Genomic DNA, 14,414 nt, shown 5'->3' with positions numbered 1-14,414 from the left:
GTCCTCTGCCTGCACCATCCTTCCCTTCTGGGTCCTGCTTAGAAAACTATTCACCAGGAGCACCTGGGCAGCTCAGCTGGTTGGGCGTCTGCCTTTGGCTCCAGTTTTGTTCCCAGGGTCCTGAGATTGAGCCCCACATCGGGCTCCCTGCTCAGTAGAGAGTCTGCTTCTCCCTCTCCCTCTGCCCCTCATGCCCACTCACACTCACGCTCTCTCTCTCTCATTCTGCTCTCTCTCTCTCAAATAAATAAATAAAATCTTTAAAAAAAAAAAAAAGAAAAAGAAAAAGAAAACTATTCACCGTTCACATTCTGGCTTGGGCACACCTGCTCTCTAGAAGTCTTCCTTGACCCCCTCTGGCTCCAGCTTAGAGCAGATGATGCTTTCACCGGGCCCTGATCACACTCCATTATAGCAAAACTTACTCTTGTGAGAGTAGTTTGCCCATTTGTCACTCGATGGCCTGGGAACTCTGTAAAAACTGTACCGACTCTTTCATTTCTCCGTATCCAAGCCTGATAGGGCTCTGCTAGCCACTGGGCACTGGGAACTTTTCAGAGATCCCTAAGAGAGTTTGAGACCTGAAAACAAAATTATTGGAGCCGAAACTCGAAGGAAAAACTTTGCAATAGAAATTAATAAAATTTTAATGAAACGTCTCCAAAACAAAATATTACATCAACCGCCATTAATGGTTTCATTTAGCATTCATAAAAATTCATAAAAATTTCATTATATCTGAAAACGATGTGCAGGTTAGATTTTCTCACTTTGCAAGAATTCTTTGAGTACCGCCATTAACTGCTGACAAATCAAAGCCAGGCATAGATCGAATGAATTGCTCGTCGCCAAATAATTCCAAAAGCAAAGTTATAAAAATAATCTTTATTTTTCTTTACAGGAAAAAAAAATACACTTAATATGGAATCTGGGTGAATTGCAATATGCTTGATCTGTGTGAGTTGGAGCTTCCAGAGCAAGGGTGTCTAGGTCTTTGAAAGTCTGAAAACAGTCTTGACGTCTGGCCTGGGGGGAAGCACGCAATAGATTTCTCCCAAATGAGTGGATGAATAAATGGCAACCCAAAGCGATTCTGAAAAGTGTAGAGGTGGGAGGAAGGGCAGAAAAACAGGCAAAAGAGAAATATATAAAATGTTAGCCAAAGTGTTAAGACAACAACAAAGGAAGTCCTTGTTAGCAAGAAATCCTGGTCCCACCTGGATGGCAGAGGCAGGCGACATTGCCCCCTCCTGGCTGGAGGAGTCGTCCACACACACTGGCTTCCTTGATTGATCTGTCATCGGTGCTTCTCCAACACCAAGAACTTCAAAGCCCTTTGGAATTCCCTCAAAGAGAGAAGTCAGTGGCCCCTGAGAATCAGCCTCTGCCTCCCTCTCTCTGGGGAGGCGGCTTGAGGGGAGCTGTATGACTGATTCCGTGTCAGACATCCTGAAGGGGATCCAAACCCATCTTGAACCTATTTCTACTTTCCTCCTGAACCACCTCTTGGTTAACACGTTCCATATGTTTCTTTCCCTGGTGGAAAATGGGCTCTGCTTTTATTTCCAGGGGCATCATTGAAAAGCCTAGGGGACGGGGCTTTGTTCTAAGACGAGCACGATTTGGGGAGTCCTTCTAAGGAAGCAATCAGAGATAAACAGAAAGATTGATGTACGAGATGTTCACTGCAGCATTATTTATAAAAGCGGAAGAGTGGAAGCAGCCTACACGCCCAACAACAAGGGGCTGGCTCAACAAATTATAATCTACCTACACATTAGAAGGCTACACGGTCATTAAAAGTTGTGTTTTTGGAGGTCATTTTCTAGAGGTGTCCAACCTTTGCTGAGCTCTCCAGAAGCACCGGGCGGCATCGTCCGTGCTTTGCGTGTCTCGTAACAGCCCCGTGGACACAATATTCAGCTTGCATTATCTCCGTGTGACTCACAAGGAAACTGAGGCATGGCCAAGCCAAGGTCACGCCGCTAGAGCTGGGCACTGTAGGGGCACCGCAGAGCTGCACCGAGACGTGATGTGCTGCAGGACGCCGCCTCCTTCTCCCACGGAGTCCTGGACATCCCGAGCCCGGGGAGTGGAGGCGAAGCGGTGAGTCCTTTCTCAGATCTGCCCCCAGCTGTCACCAAGGAGGGCAGATGGGGCTGCAGCCCGCGGAGCGGCGAGGTCTTGGCCCAGCAGCTCTCACGAGCACTGCGGACAGAGGAGGAAAGAGCCCAGTGAAATTCCAGAAATTGCAGCATGGGGGGCGGGGGGGGGGCGCGGTAAGCGCAAAGAGGGTGGGGACGGCTGGCACATCAGGGCCGCTCTAACTGAACATGGAAACCAATGACTAGAGCACCCGGGACCGGGCCGAGGCCCTGCGGGACATGCCGAAGCGGGGACCCTGGTAGCACTGGGCAGCCCACCCTCACCCCGCGCGAGTGCATCTCCGGGTGCCTCCGTAGATCCTGACCCACCACCTTTCTTTAAGCCATTATACCCCTGGGCTGGAGGCCTCGGCTTGACCCCTGCGAGGTGTCCTCCCTCCCAGGACATGGGAGCCACGGTCACCCCCCAGCGGCCCATGCTGCTTCCCATTCCACCAGCTACAGCTGGCCTCCGTGCAATCCAGGGAACCCCGTTCTGCATGAAAATGACGCCAGAGCCTCCCCGGGTTACGAGAACCCCCGGGGAGCCCAGGTTCTGGCAACACCGGAGGTGGGACAGGGCGCAGATCCCTCCACACTTGGGGAAAACAACCACACGGTTTCTGGTTCTCAGGCTGCTGCGGTGTGAGGTCTGCGGGGAATCTAAGACAAAGGAAAACTGCAGCCCCCACCCCCCACCCCTGCCAGGGGTTCCGGGCCCCTCCGCAGCCCCAGGCTGCTGACCCCTCACCAGTCAGCCTCCAGCCCAGGGCCTCAGCTGCCTCCCCCAGGAGCAGCCTCCTCCTGCCAGGTCCCTGGGCTCTGAGCCCGCTCCGCAAGCCTGCCGCAGAAGGCCCAGCCCTCCCACACCCCACAGGCAAGCTCCTCTCAGGCTCTTTAATTGTCTGCGTTCAGCATCCACAAGAGCAAACATGAGGATTTTTCTGGGTTTCACTTTCATGGTCCAACTCCCTTCCTGCAGAGGTAAACGGAGGTGTCTGCGGACTCTGGCTACTCTGGCTACTGTGCATCTGGTGTGCAGGCTCACCCGAAAGCCCTGTGACCCACCCTAGCCACCCCCCACCTCGAGCTAAGGGTCTCTGTAGTACATCACCTGGGGGCCAAGGCAGCGCCAGCAGCCCCCACGCCTGAGCACACCCCCAGCAGGTGCACAGGAGCGGGTCCGGGGAGTCACCCCCTCTCCTAGCCACAGGCCCCTCCCCGATCCCCTCCTCGGCCTCTCCAGGGCAGCCGGGGTGAGGAGTGGGGCCCGGCAGCCGGACACTCCCCTGCCAGAGAGAGCTGGCCCGGAGATGGGAGGAGAAAGAGGAAGAAAAGCCGTGAGAGTGAGACAGGAGCCATGGGCACCACTCCACTGTTCCTGATTCTAGTTCCTCAGAGGCGGAGCTGAATTTTCACCCCTGGGTTTGGTGAAATACCACCATATCCTTTCCACAAGGTCATCATTTTGCTCAAGCAAAATGTCACTGGCAGCCACATGGGCCCCAGCTGGAGCAGCCTCAGCTGCGACCACCACGGCTGGAGGGGGACCCCCGCAGAGGGCTGCTTGGAAGACCTGGGCTCTGCAGGAGACTCTCAGGGCTGGGGGCCCATCCTCCCTGGAGCAAGGGACGGCTGTGTGGGGAAGGTGGCCGCTGAGTCCGTGGAAGCTCGTGGCGCTCTAGGCTTGCTGTATCCGGGCTTACCCCCCAGACAAGCGCCTTTCACCGTGGCTTCTAGGACTTCTGCAGCCTGCCTCCACTGGGCCCACTTGCAATTCCCATACGGGTGGCAAAGCCCGATTAATATTTTGTCTCGTGAAACAGCGCCCTGCTGCATACGGGGAAAAGTCCAAGTTCCCTAGCACAGCGTTCAAGTTCGCCATCGACCTCCCACAGCCTTCTCCTTCCTCACTTCAGATTCTGTCTTCGCTGGATAGAACGGCCCTTGGCTTCCCCTTCTTGCCTTTGCTCATTCTGTTCCTCCCACCTAGCGTTCCCGCTGCTTGCATCTCTGCTTGGCTAACTTCCATGCTAACTTCCCAAGTGGGGTAAAGGGGCTCGCCCTCTGGGCCCCCCTGTGGGCTGGCCTTGCTCAGCCTATCAAAGCTCAGACCAGACTGTGCTGTAACTGGCTGCTTCCTTATCTTTCCGCTGTACTGTGGACTCCACAAGGGCCAAGATCACAGCCTATTCTCTACTCTCCGGGGCTACGTTCAGTGTAAATTGGCCTCTATCCACTCACCCACCCCATCTTGTGGCTACTCCTTCTGGCCAAAGATGAAGAGTCCCAAGAGAATGTTCAGGTCACCTGTCCCTATTTTAGAGAGGATGAAACTGAAGCTCAGAGAGGTTCACAGTGACCCAAGGTCACAGAGCTAGGCCTGAATTAGAAGCAGGACTCTCTGCTTCAAACCCTGTGCCTTTCCCACTCTGCCTGCCATCTATCAAACGGCCCCGGCCCTGCTCCGTGTCGACACCATGATGAGTTTCTTTAAATGTGTGTATCCCATTTAGGGCCATCAACTTCTCTGAGCTCCAAGAAGACTTCCAATGGGATCAAAGTTTGGAATTAGGCTCCCATGCTTCCCTGATGCCCTCATATGGGTGAGTTACTCACCTCTATGCCTTTGTGGGTGCTGTTCCTTCTGCACAGGTTCCTCATGAGGATCCCGCTCCTCACCCCTGCTCCTTCATCAAGAGCCTCCTCCTCTCTCCGAAGCTCTCCTGCAACCTTCCTGAGCTCGTTGCTCATTGCCTCCTTGCCCGGTGTCCCTTGAACGATTCCATTTCTCTAGGACAATCCCTGGCTACCAAACAGAGCTCGGTACCCACCCTTGTGCTCGTGTCTGTCTCTTAGTAGGCACTGATCACTACAGTATTAAGCTCCAAGCCCAGAACCTGGCTTATAATAGGTGCTTAATCAAAGTGTGTTCAAAGGAAGAGGCAGGGAAGGGGTGATGTTTGCAAAGCATTTCACATTGGGAAAGCCCACTGTCCCCACGATGGAGGAACAAGACTTAACCCCATTTGATTTCTCTCCAGCTTCTAACAAAGCATTAGGAACACAGTAAAGAATCAGCTAGCACTTTCAGACCAAATTCTCCACACCACAACTTTCTTCTGCATTTGTGTTCATATTTACAAAGCATTTTTGCAACCATTGACTTACTTACTTTTCATAATAATCATTAGGGGCCTTATAATTTTTTTTAAATTTTATATGGAGGAGCCACTGGAATCAGCCCCTACTCCCAGGCTGCACCTCGTGGAAGCCTTAGCCCACAGCACATACCATATCTGAAGTCAGAGTCCTGCTGCCTGGACCTATCCACGTACGCTGCAGGCATCCTTATCCACCCATGGCCCATACCCCGCATGGTTACATGATGCTTATGGACACAGGAAATCCTTAGCCGGTCAGTGGTCTTGCTCCCAAGATCAATGGTCCAAATCAGCTAGTTCGGCCACCCTCTGCCTTGTAATTCTGTTCAGTGGTTCTTCCCCTCCCCCCAAGCCTCCCACTGCAGAGAAGGTCCCATGGTTCTTTGTGAACCAGAGTGTAGCATCAGTGCCTCTCAGATGTCAGCTGGCAGGCAAGCCAGTACCACATCCTCTTTTGCTTTACTTCTCTATTAGGCCTCCACAGGGCTACTCAGCTGTCACCTCAGCCCCTCCAGTGTCCATGAACGGATCCATGCTGCCGAGCCACCCCAAGCATTAACACAGGGCTACTGCCCCTGAGGTCTGCTCCAGAGAGCTGCCAGAGAGATGAAGATGGGGTCCCCAGGAGCACCTGCCCTTGTCAGGTCAGCCCAGGGCTAGGGAGGCATGGCAGATGGGCACAAAGGGTTGAGGCCGAGAGGGGTGCAGCCACCTTTGGGGGACCCCTGCTCCCACTGAGCAATGAAACAGCAATGTCCAGAGCATCCAACTACTCCCAACCAACCCTCTCTTTCTAGCTTCTCCTGGAATTCACTGACCTCAGAGTTGCCCTTCCCAGATGGTGAAGGTGGAACACGACAAAGCTCAGTGGTGGCCACACACCAGGAGCTTCCAGCCCTCCCTCATCACAGAGGCCAACCTTCCATCAGCTGCCTCTTCTCTCAAGGGAGACACTAGAGTGGTTGCCGGCAGAGGGAGAGGGACTGGCCACTGAAGACCTGGGTGTGAAGCCTGGCTTTGCCACCAAACTGCTGTGTTTGCTTGGGCGAGTGTCCTCATTCCTCCGGGCTTCAGGTGGCTCCCCTCACAGGGAGGGTGGTGGCTTCATAGAGCTCTGCATTTCCTCTTATCTTCCAGGCCTCTCGATAACCAGAAACTACAGTGCTGGGGCAGGCATGAAGCTTGGGGCACTAACAGTAAAGGTTCCTCCCTTTCTGCAAAAATAACAAACCAACAATAAAAATAGCATATTTCTATTTAGTAAGTGCTCACCCTGTGCCGGACGCTGCTCTAGGCATCTTTACTTCCACAATCTCATCTTTACAGAAATGCTGACAGGTGAGTATTCCTATTGTTCCCATTTTAAAGATGGAAAATAAATTCTCAAAAAAATTCTGTTTCATCTGTGGACACACCAGTGGAAACAGATAGATGCTAGACCTAAAACTGGGCGATTTATCTGCAGACATCAATCGGACCAGCTCAACATTTCCTTTCCTATAGAATATTTATAAAAATTGGATCGCATCCTTGGACACAAAGGCAAAGTTTTTTTTTAGTTCAAAATTAGATATTTTATAGGTCACAACATCTTACTGTAATCCAGGATTTTCTTTTTCTTTTTTTTTTTTAGGATTTATTTATTTATTTATGATAGACATAGAGAGAGAGAGAGAGGCAGACACAGAAGGAGGGAGAAGCAGGCTCCATGCAGGGAGCCCGACGTGGGACTCGATCCCAGGACTCCAGGATCACGCCCTGGGCCAAAGGCAGGCGCCAAACCGCTGAGCCACCCAGAGATCCCAATCTAGGATTTTTCAAACAAAAAAATAACGAGGCTGACAGTATTCTTAACTGTGTGGGAATTAACAAACAGTTCTAGACAACCCATGGATCAAAAGAAATATTAAAGCAAAAATTAGGGGCGCCTGCGTGGCTCAGCTGGTTAAACATCTGACTCTTGGTTTTGGCTCAGGTCGTGATCTTAGGGTCGTGAGATCGAGCCCTGTGTTGGGCTCCACGCTCGGTGGGGAGTCTGCTTGGGATTCTCTCCCTCTGTCTACCCCACTCTCTCAAACAAATAAATAAATCTTTTTTAAAAAATGAAAATCAAAAATATCTAGAAACAGATGAAAAGGGGAACATTTTATTGGGATCCCCCAAAAAAGCTCAACTCAGAGGGGGGTGGAATTATGGCCTGAAATGCCTCCTTTATTGAAGAAGGAAGACTGAAAATAAAGGAGCTGAAAACACATCATAAGAAATGGGACAGGGGATCCCTGCGTGGCTCAGCGGTTTGGCGCCTGCCTTCGGCCCAGGGCATGATCCTGGAGTCCCGGGATCGAGTCCCACGTCGGGCTCCCTGCATGGAGCCTGCTTCTCCCTCTGCCTGTGTCTCTGCTTCTCTCTGTGTCTCTCATGAATAAATAAATAAAATATTTAAAAAAACAGAAATGGGACAGAATAAGCAAACAAACAAAAAAAAACAAAGTACAAAGTACAAAATGGAAATTGATCAATAGCTACAATTAATAACACGGGAAATAAGAGAAAGGGACACAAAACACATGGAACAGGTGCTTTGAAACCGGAGCTGGCAGGAGAGGCCAACGGTATCTGGGGGCGGCTGGGGGGGGGGTGGCCGCTCCACGTGTGTCCCCTCAATGCCCCGATGCCCTGCAGCGGGCTCCCGGGGTTCAGGGCCCAGCCCCTGGGCGGGCAGCTCCTTCCACCTGGCCAGTGCCTGGCACGGCCCGGCGATGTGACTGCCCACCCGAGAGATCCTGGGGCTGCAGTCCTGGGCATTTCCTCCCAGAAATAAAGCTCCTCCGTCTGGGCCTATTAGGCAAACGAGTCAGTTTTGTGTTTTCAGCAATGAAAGCTGCTGCGGTTTTGTTTTCTCTGTTGCCAGGAGTCAAGAGGAAGTCTGTGGTTAGACATCTTCGGGTGGAGACGTACACAAACGCGGCGGCCAGAAAAGAGCTCCTCGCCTTCAGCCCACCCTGCCCGGTGGTGCAGGAGGCTGATGAAGCCCAACGCACGGTGGTGGGGGGCGGGCAGGACACGCACCCGGGAGCGCCCAGACCTGCAGCAGCCCGCACCCTTCCCCTAGGCCCTGGCCGGCCTCCACTTCCCCTTCTGACAGTGGGGCCTGTGGCTCCATTTCTTCTTCCATGGATGAGGCAACCCAATTTGCCTTCACTCAGTCCAGAGACTGAATTTAAAGGATCCCCATGAATTGAGTGTGGGTCTCAGGTGACCTCTTGGTGGCAGAGCCGTGGCAGGTGCTGCCCGGCCACCTGCACTGCAGGTCTTGGCCTCTTTTCCATCACAACCTGGCCACAAGCACCCACACCTCCAGCCTCCCGCGTTATCTGGAGGCTGACCACCTGATTGCCGTCCTGACCACTGAGCTCCTGAATTTCCAAGAAGACTTCCCCATTCCTTTTTTTTTAAGATTTTATTTATTTATTCGTGAGAGAGGCAGAGACATGCTCAGAGGAAGGAGCAGGCTCCCTGAGGGACTCCATCCCAGGACCCCGGGATCATGATCTGAGCCAAAAGCAGATGCTCAACCCCTGAGCCACCCAGGTGCCCTGACTTCTCCATTCCTAATAGAGGTGCCAGTTCTTCCTCTGTCTCTCTGCTTTGTCCTGACTGGGACTTGAACACAAGCTCGGAGATGCAGCCCCCATCTTGGGTGTATAGGGTAGCAGTTTGAGGATGAAGGTAGAGCAGAAAACCAAAAGAGGCCAGGCCCTCAATGATGTAATGACATCACCTCCTGCCCTGCCTTGTGCTACCTTGGGCTCCTTCTGTCAAGGGACAGAGAAAACATTAGCTGTTAAAACCACTATAGCTGGTGGTTCTGTTACTTGCCCCTCAATGTATTCCTAAACAAGAACTGTAATTCTGTAGGGTTTTTAAAAATGTTTTCACCCCATCTTCCTATTGGGTTCTCACGGAAATTCTGCAAAGTGGATCAGTGTCTTTCTTCCCATTTTCAAATGATGAGACAGGCTCCGTGGATATGGTGAAATGAGTCGGACAAAGCGTCAGAGCCCCAGTCCATCACTTCCCCCCGCCCAAAAAAAAAAATCCTTCTTGCCTGTAAGCAGCTCAGGGTTATCTCCACCCTCGGTATACCTTACCCCACACACACCACACAGAAAGTGGAAGTGCCTCAGGAACCAAGGAGCAGGTGAACTGAGCTGAACTGAGCCTGGCCCCACAGCTAGTGCCGGGAGTAGACATGCTCTTTTAGCTGAAAATCCATCACTTCCAATCAAAGGATCTGGGTTCAAGCCTTGGATTCCCCCCTTAGCTTGGCTGTGTGTGGGCTCCTGGGTGGGAAAAATCTCTGAAAATCTCCCCGCCCATCTATACCATGAGAATGGCAGGCCTTCTCTTCCAGGGGCTGTGATAATAAGTTCAGAGATATATGATAATATATGATATATGACAATAAGCTCAGAGATAATAATCTCGAAGCACTCAGGATGTCAGGGAGAACACTTTGTGCGCGATAAAACACTGCTGTCCTTATTACGGGGCTGTTATCATGATGACTTTGGTCTGTCTCGAGGCCGTGACTCCTCCCTCGGCTCAGCCCTCCGTGTGGCTGCCGTGTAAATTATAGACATGCTTCACCTGCCTTCGAGCCCACGGGTCACCACTGGGCAGCCCCTCGACGGCTGGGAATGCTGACCTCATCGCCACGTACCCTTAAGAGAGGGCAATGTTAGTGTTCTGATACCTGCTCATTAAGCAAGGCTATTTTATTTCATAATTCTTCACTTTCTTAGTGATCAAACTTTATCCACTCATCCACTTTCCAAAGAAAGAGAAAAAGGAAATGATAGAGTCGGGATCCCTGGGTGGCTCAGTGGTTGAGCATCTGCCTTCAGCTCAGAGCGTGATCCTGGGGTCCTGGGATCGAGTCTCACATCGGGCTCCCTGCATGGTGTTTGCTTCTCCCTGCCTGTGTCTCTGCATCTCTCTGTGTGTCTCTCTCATGAATAAGTAAATAAAATCTTAAAAAAAAAAAAAAAAGAAATAATAGACTCCATGCTGGAGACTCTCAGGTTTGGATGAGACTTAATCATCTGGTCCACCCTGCTGTCTCACACCAAGCCCTCCCCGATCCCTCCCCATTCAGGTGGCATGTCATCTTCATACCCCGTCCCTCCCCGCCCCCCTCACACCCCCCCAAATCCCTGATGGGCATCTAACCTCTACTTGCTCACTTTAGAAACAGAGTTTTCTGCCTCCTGGGACGGTCCTTTCCTCCTCTGAACATTGTCTTTAGAATACTCTTCCTCCAACAGACACTCCTTGGCAGCCACAAGGATGTGTTCTTGGCAAACCTCTAATACTGTGCACACTTGACTGTGTAGGATGGTGAGTGGCAGAGTCAGCGGGGGATGAAGAAGCCCACGTGAGGTGTTACCAAACAGGAAGTGCCATCTGTGCTGGATGATGACAGTGAGGGAAAGCGTCAATCAGCGGCCCTGGGTGGCTCCAGAGACAGCTTTTTCCTTCATCACGTTAAAGAACTCAAGAATAGCAATTACTCAGTTAATTCTGATGCTCTGAGTATTCACTGGGACAGGACAGGCTATGCGGCAGTGACAATGACATCCAGGGGCCCCGTAGAAGGGGAGTTGGGTTCTCGCTCATATTAGGTGTGGTGGGAGTTGGGAGACCCTTCCCCAGATTGCACACCGCCGTCTGGAACACGGTCGGGGAGGGGGAAGTCGGGGAGGCTCATGGAGTGTGTGGCAAGCGCTGTCTCTCTGGCCTGGCTCCCCCCAGCACATCTCGGAATAGCCCATGAAGGAAATGAAAGTCAACCCTGTGCAATGGAGCCCAGAGCAATGGGAATGAGCCACATGGGTGAGGGAACACTGTTGGGGAAGAGCTCTAGCTCCTGCTGTTCACTGCAAGTAGCCATCACGTGGCAAAGCGAGGTGGGATCCATATGCCTGGGTGGCCAAGCTCTCTGCCCCACAGTGACCACATGCTAATGTGATGAGGACAGGCGTTGCATATGGAACGTTCCCAGCTGCCCCCTCACCCCTCCCACTGCCACACTGGCCATGTACACCCTCCAAAACTGTGGCCCTGGTCCTCTCTGCTTCTCCTCTGCCAGCCCCCGTCAGAGCTCCATGCTGGCCGCCTCTCTTCCCAGGGGGACAGGAAGGAACAGGCAACGCTGGAGAGACCCAAGCAACCAATGAGCATCCTGCCTTGCTCAATCAAGTCCTGAGCCCCCCACTTTGTAGGGAGGCATTTGGGTCAGCGGTAAAGTGGAAAGAGAACTAAAGAAGAATGAAGAGGGGGAAGAGAAGGAGGGATGAGAAGAAGAAGACATGGATGTTCAGTCCATGTGGGCAATGGAGATGCACAAAGTCGAGAGCGTTGGCATATCTGGTTGACTGGATGCCGGGAGGGTTCATGGCACCTGGATAGAGTGAATATTTCTTTTTTTTTTAAGATTTTATTTATTTATTCATGAGAGACACAGAGAGAGAGAGAGAGAGGCAGAGACACAGGCAGAGGGAGAAGCAGGCTCCATGCAGGGAGCCCGACGTGGGACTCAATCCCGGGACTCCAGGATCACGCCCTGGGCTGAAGGCAGGCGCTAAACCACTGAGCCACCCAGGGATCCCCAAGAGTGAATATTTCTAAAGAAGATTCAAAGCATAAGACACCAACATAGAGAAGTAAACAGGGACTTCATCCTTTTTCATCTCTCTGAGAGATGTGCAGGGAGTCTGAAAACCCTTTCTTTTGCTCGCTGGATTGTGCTTCTTTGCATGTGACTTCATGTAGAAACTGGGTCACGAGGAATCCCCACATTTACTCAGGTTACATGAATAAAAAAATCAAAGTTGAATGAGTAGTATATTCTGAAGCAGGTAAGGCAATTGCATGAAGGTCAAGAGGGGGTTATAATCCCTCAGAAATGCACCACTATGCTTTGGTGATGCCAGAGGACGGGGATCGCGTAGAGCAGCCACCAGGAGCTGCTCCCCCAACCAAAGCCCTGTGTCAGAGAGCCTGGAGGTTGTCAGCACCCTTGTCCCTGACCTGGACTAGGGTCCCAGCTTACACTCCAGTTCCTGGATGCAAACTGTCTTGGGGGTATCTCCTCCCTCCTCTGTTCATTGCACCTCCGCTTGTGGAAGCTACGGTGACATTAGCTTTGCTGGCTGCCACCTCCCCCTGTTGACTCATCCGAGACTTCCTGTCAACTAGAAACCCAGCATCTTTCACTTGTGCTGTTGACCCAACTATCCCACATCCTGTGTGTGTCTCGTGGGATTCTGAGCCCGGTGCAAGCCAAGGTCTCTATTGCCCTTCATCTAGGTATGCGTTAACTTGGGCCCAGTGTTCATTAGGGCCCTGCTGGGTGGGTCCTTTCCAAATCCTGCCTCCCCCCTGCGCTGAAACGTCCACCCTCCCCACTTGCCACATGCCCCTCGATGACGAGGCAGCTCAGCGCCATGGGTGAATCAGTGCCCCACGTTTCAGAGTCTGACCTATCTGGCTTCCAAATCTCATGATATCAATGGCTGTGGAAAGGGGCAGGTCACTCACTCTCCCCTGGTCTGTAAAAGGGGTACCACAGCCTATCTTACGGGGCGGCTGTGAGTGGTAATTCCATTCTAGTTATTAGTAAGTGTTGAACAGGATGTGGCCAAAGACAGGGTCCCTTGGCCTACCCCAGCTAGGCTGCTCAGCGGGGCTCATGTAGCTAGACTCATCCGTTCTGCTTGCACATGTGGTTATATGGTGGGGGAAAGGCCAATTCTGCTTGAATTTTCAAAACAAATCTTAAGATTTCTGAGCTCTTTCCTATCTACCAACCACTAGCATAGGATCCTCAAACCTGCTGGTCCAAAGTCACTCTCTGCCCTTTGAAAGCTGACCCTACTAGACCAAAGAAGCCCAAGAGGCTATTTGGATTCACAAAGACGAAATGGCACTTCTTGGCTCCCTCAGCACTCCCAAGGAAGAAGTCTAGCCACCTTGTGTTTCAAGAGCTGCCTCTGCCCCTGGACCACGCTGCTGCCCACACCACCCTCTCCCCAGCCCCAGGAGCTCTCTTGGTAGTCAGAAGGGACATCCCCAGCATCCAGCTCGCTCTCTGGCACAGTCGAGGGCCTACATTGCAGCTCTCCAGACCTTGATCTTTGGCCCCTCTCCTGGGCCGGCAATGCAGGAAAAAAGCACAAAACCTGGAAAAAGACACTCCTAAATCCAAATTCCACTCTTTTTTTTTTTTTTTACCAGCTACCAGTTTCAGGCAAGTCACCCATCCCTCTGTGATCAGATCTACAGGACTGCAAATTGGGACCATAACAGGACCACCCTCACTGGTGGCTGGAGAACTGACGGCGATGGACTGGCTCCCCCTGTGTCCTCAACCACTCTCCCCCGCCACCCCCCCCCCCCGCCTCAGTTCCTCCAAAATGTTACATTCTCTTTCCTTCTTTTCGTCCTGCAGGGCACAGCATAATGAGAAATGAAAGTAGCCAGCCCTTAGGTGACCTGACTTTGAGTCCACCCAACTCACCAGGTGCTCATCAAGTCACTCACATGAACTGTGCCTTGGTTTCCTTATCTTTATAATGAGAGCTTGAGTTAGAGATTGATGATGTCAGCCTGCCAGTCACGTCACAAGTGTCACTTGTTTACACTAATCCAGTCTCTCAAGAAGGCATTATTACATGAGAGGGAGCAGGTGCAACCCTCCGGAGCATGTGCAGTGGCTAAGTCTACTCGACCTCATAGATAGGAAGTGACTTATTCAATGTCACATAGTGATGCTTTCTAGTCTCAGAGCCAGACCCAGCCCTAGGAATCCAACCCCCCACTCCCCGCTCTCCCTTCAGCTGCTTTGGGCTCTAAGACAAGTAACTCAATGTCCCCATGCCTCAGTTTCCCCCTCTGCAACTAGGGTGGTGATGAAAATTAAATCAGGTCCTTCACGCAAGGGCTTAATCCAGGACCTGGCACATGAGAAGACCAGCGTGAGGAGCTCCCCCAGAGGATGTGAGGTGTCAGAAACCTGCTTAAGGTATCCAGTGCAGGACCATGC

General features: G+C 51.9%; 1 long non-coding RNA gene across 4 annotated transcripts; it reads right to left on the bottom strand.

Annotated features, from left to right (window-relative positions):
- Positions 1–672: 672 nt before the first annotated feature.
- On the bottom strand, positions 673–10,696 carry LOC140623215 (uncharacterized). Of its 4 annotated transcripts, none has more exons than XR_012022878.1 (3): positions 5,439–6,526; positions 1,218–2,208; positions 673–1,093 (listed from the first exon to the last, which is right to left on the bottom strand). It is a non-coding gene; the product is annotated as an uncharacterized lncRNA (long non-coding RNA). The 4 variants fall into 4 exon arrangements; XR_012022880.1 differs by lacking the exon at positions 5,439–6,526 and adding an exon at positions 3,259–3,726; XR_012022879.1 differs by lacking the exon at positions 5,439–6,526 and adding an exon at positions 2,896–3,045.
- Positions 10,697–14,414: the final 3,718 nt, after the last annotated feature.

Source organism: Canis lupus, chromosome 32 (genome assembly GCF_048164855.1).
Source record: "Canis lupus baileyi chromosome 32, mCanLup2.hap1, whole genome shotgun sequence".
In the NCBI taxonomy this organism is placed as follows: Eukaryota; Metazoa; Chordata; class Mammalia; order Carnivora; family Canidae; genus Canis; species Canis lupus.
Note: the sequence above shows the minus strand (reverse complement) of the source record. Positions and strands in the feature narration are given on the sequence as shown.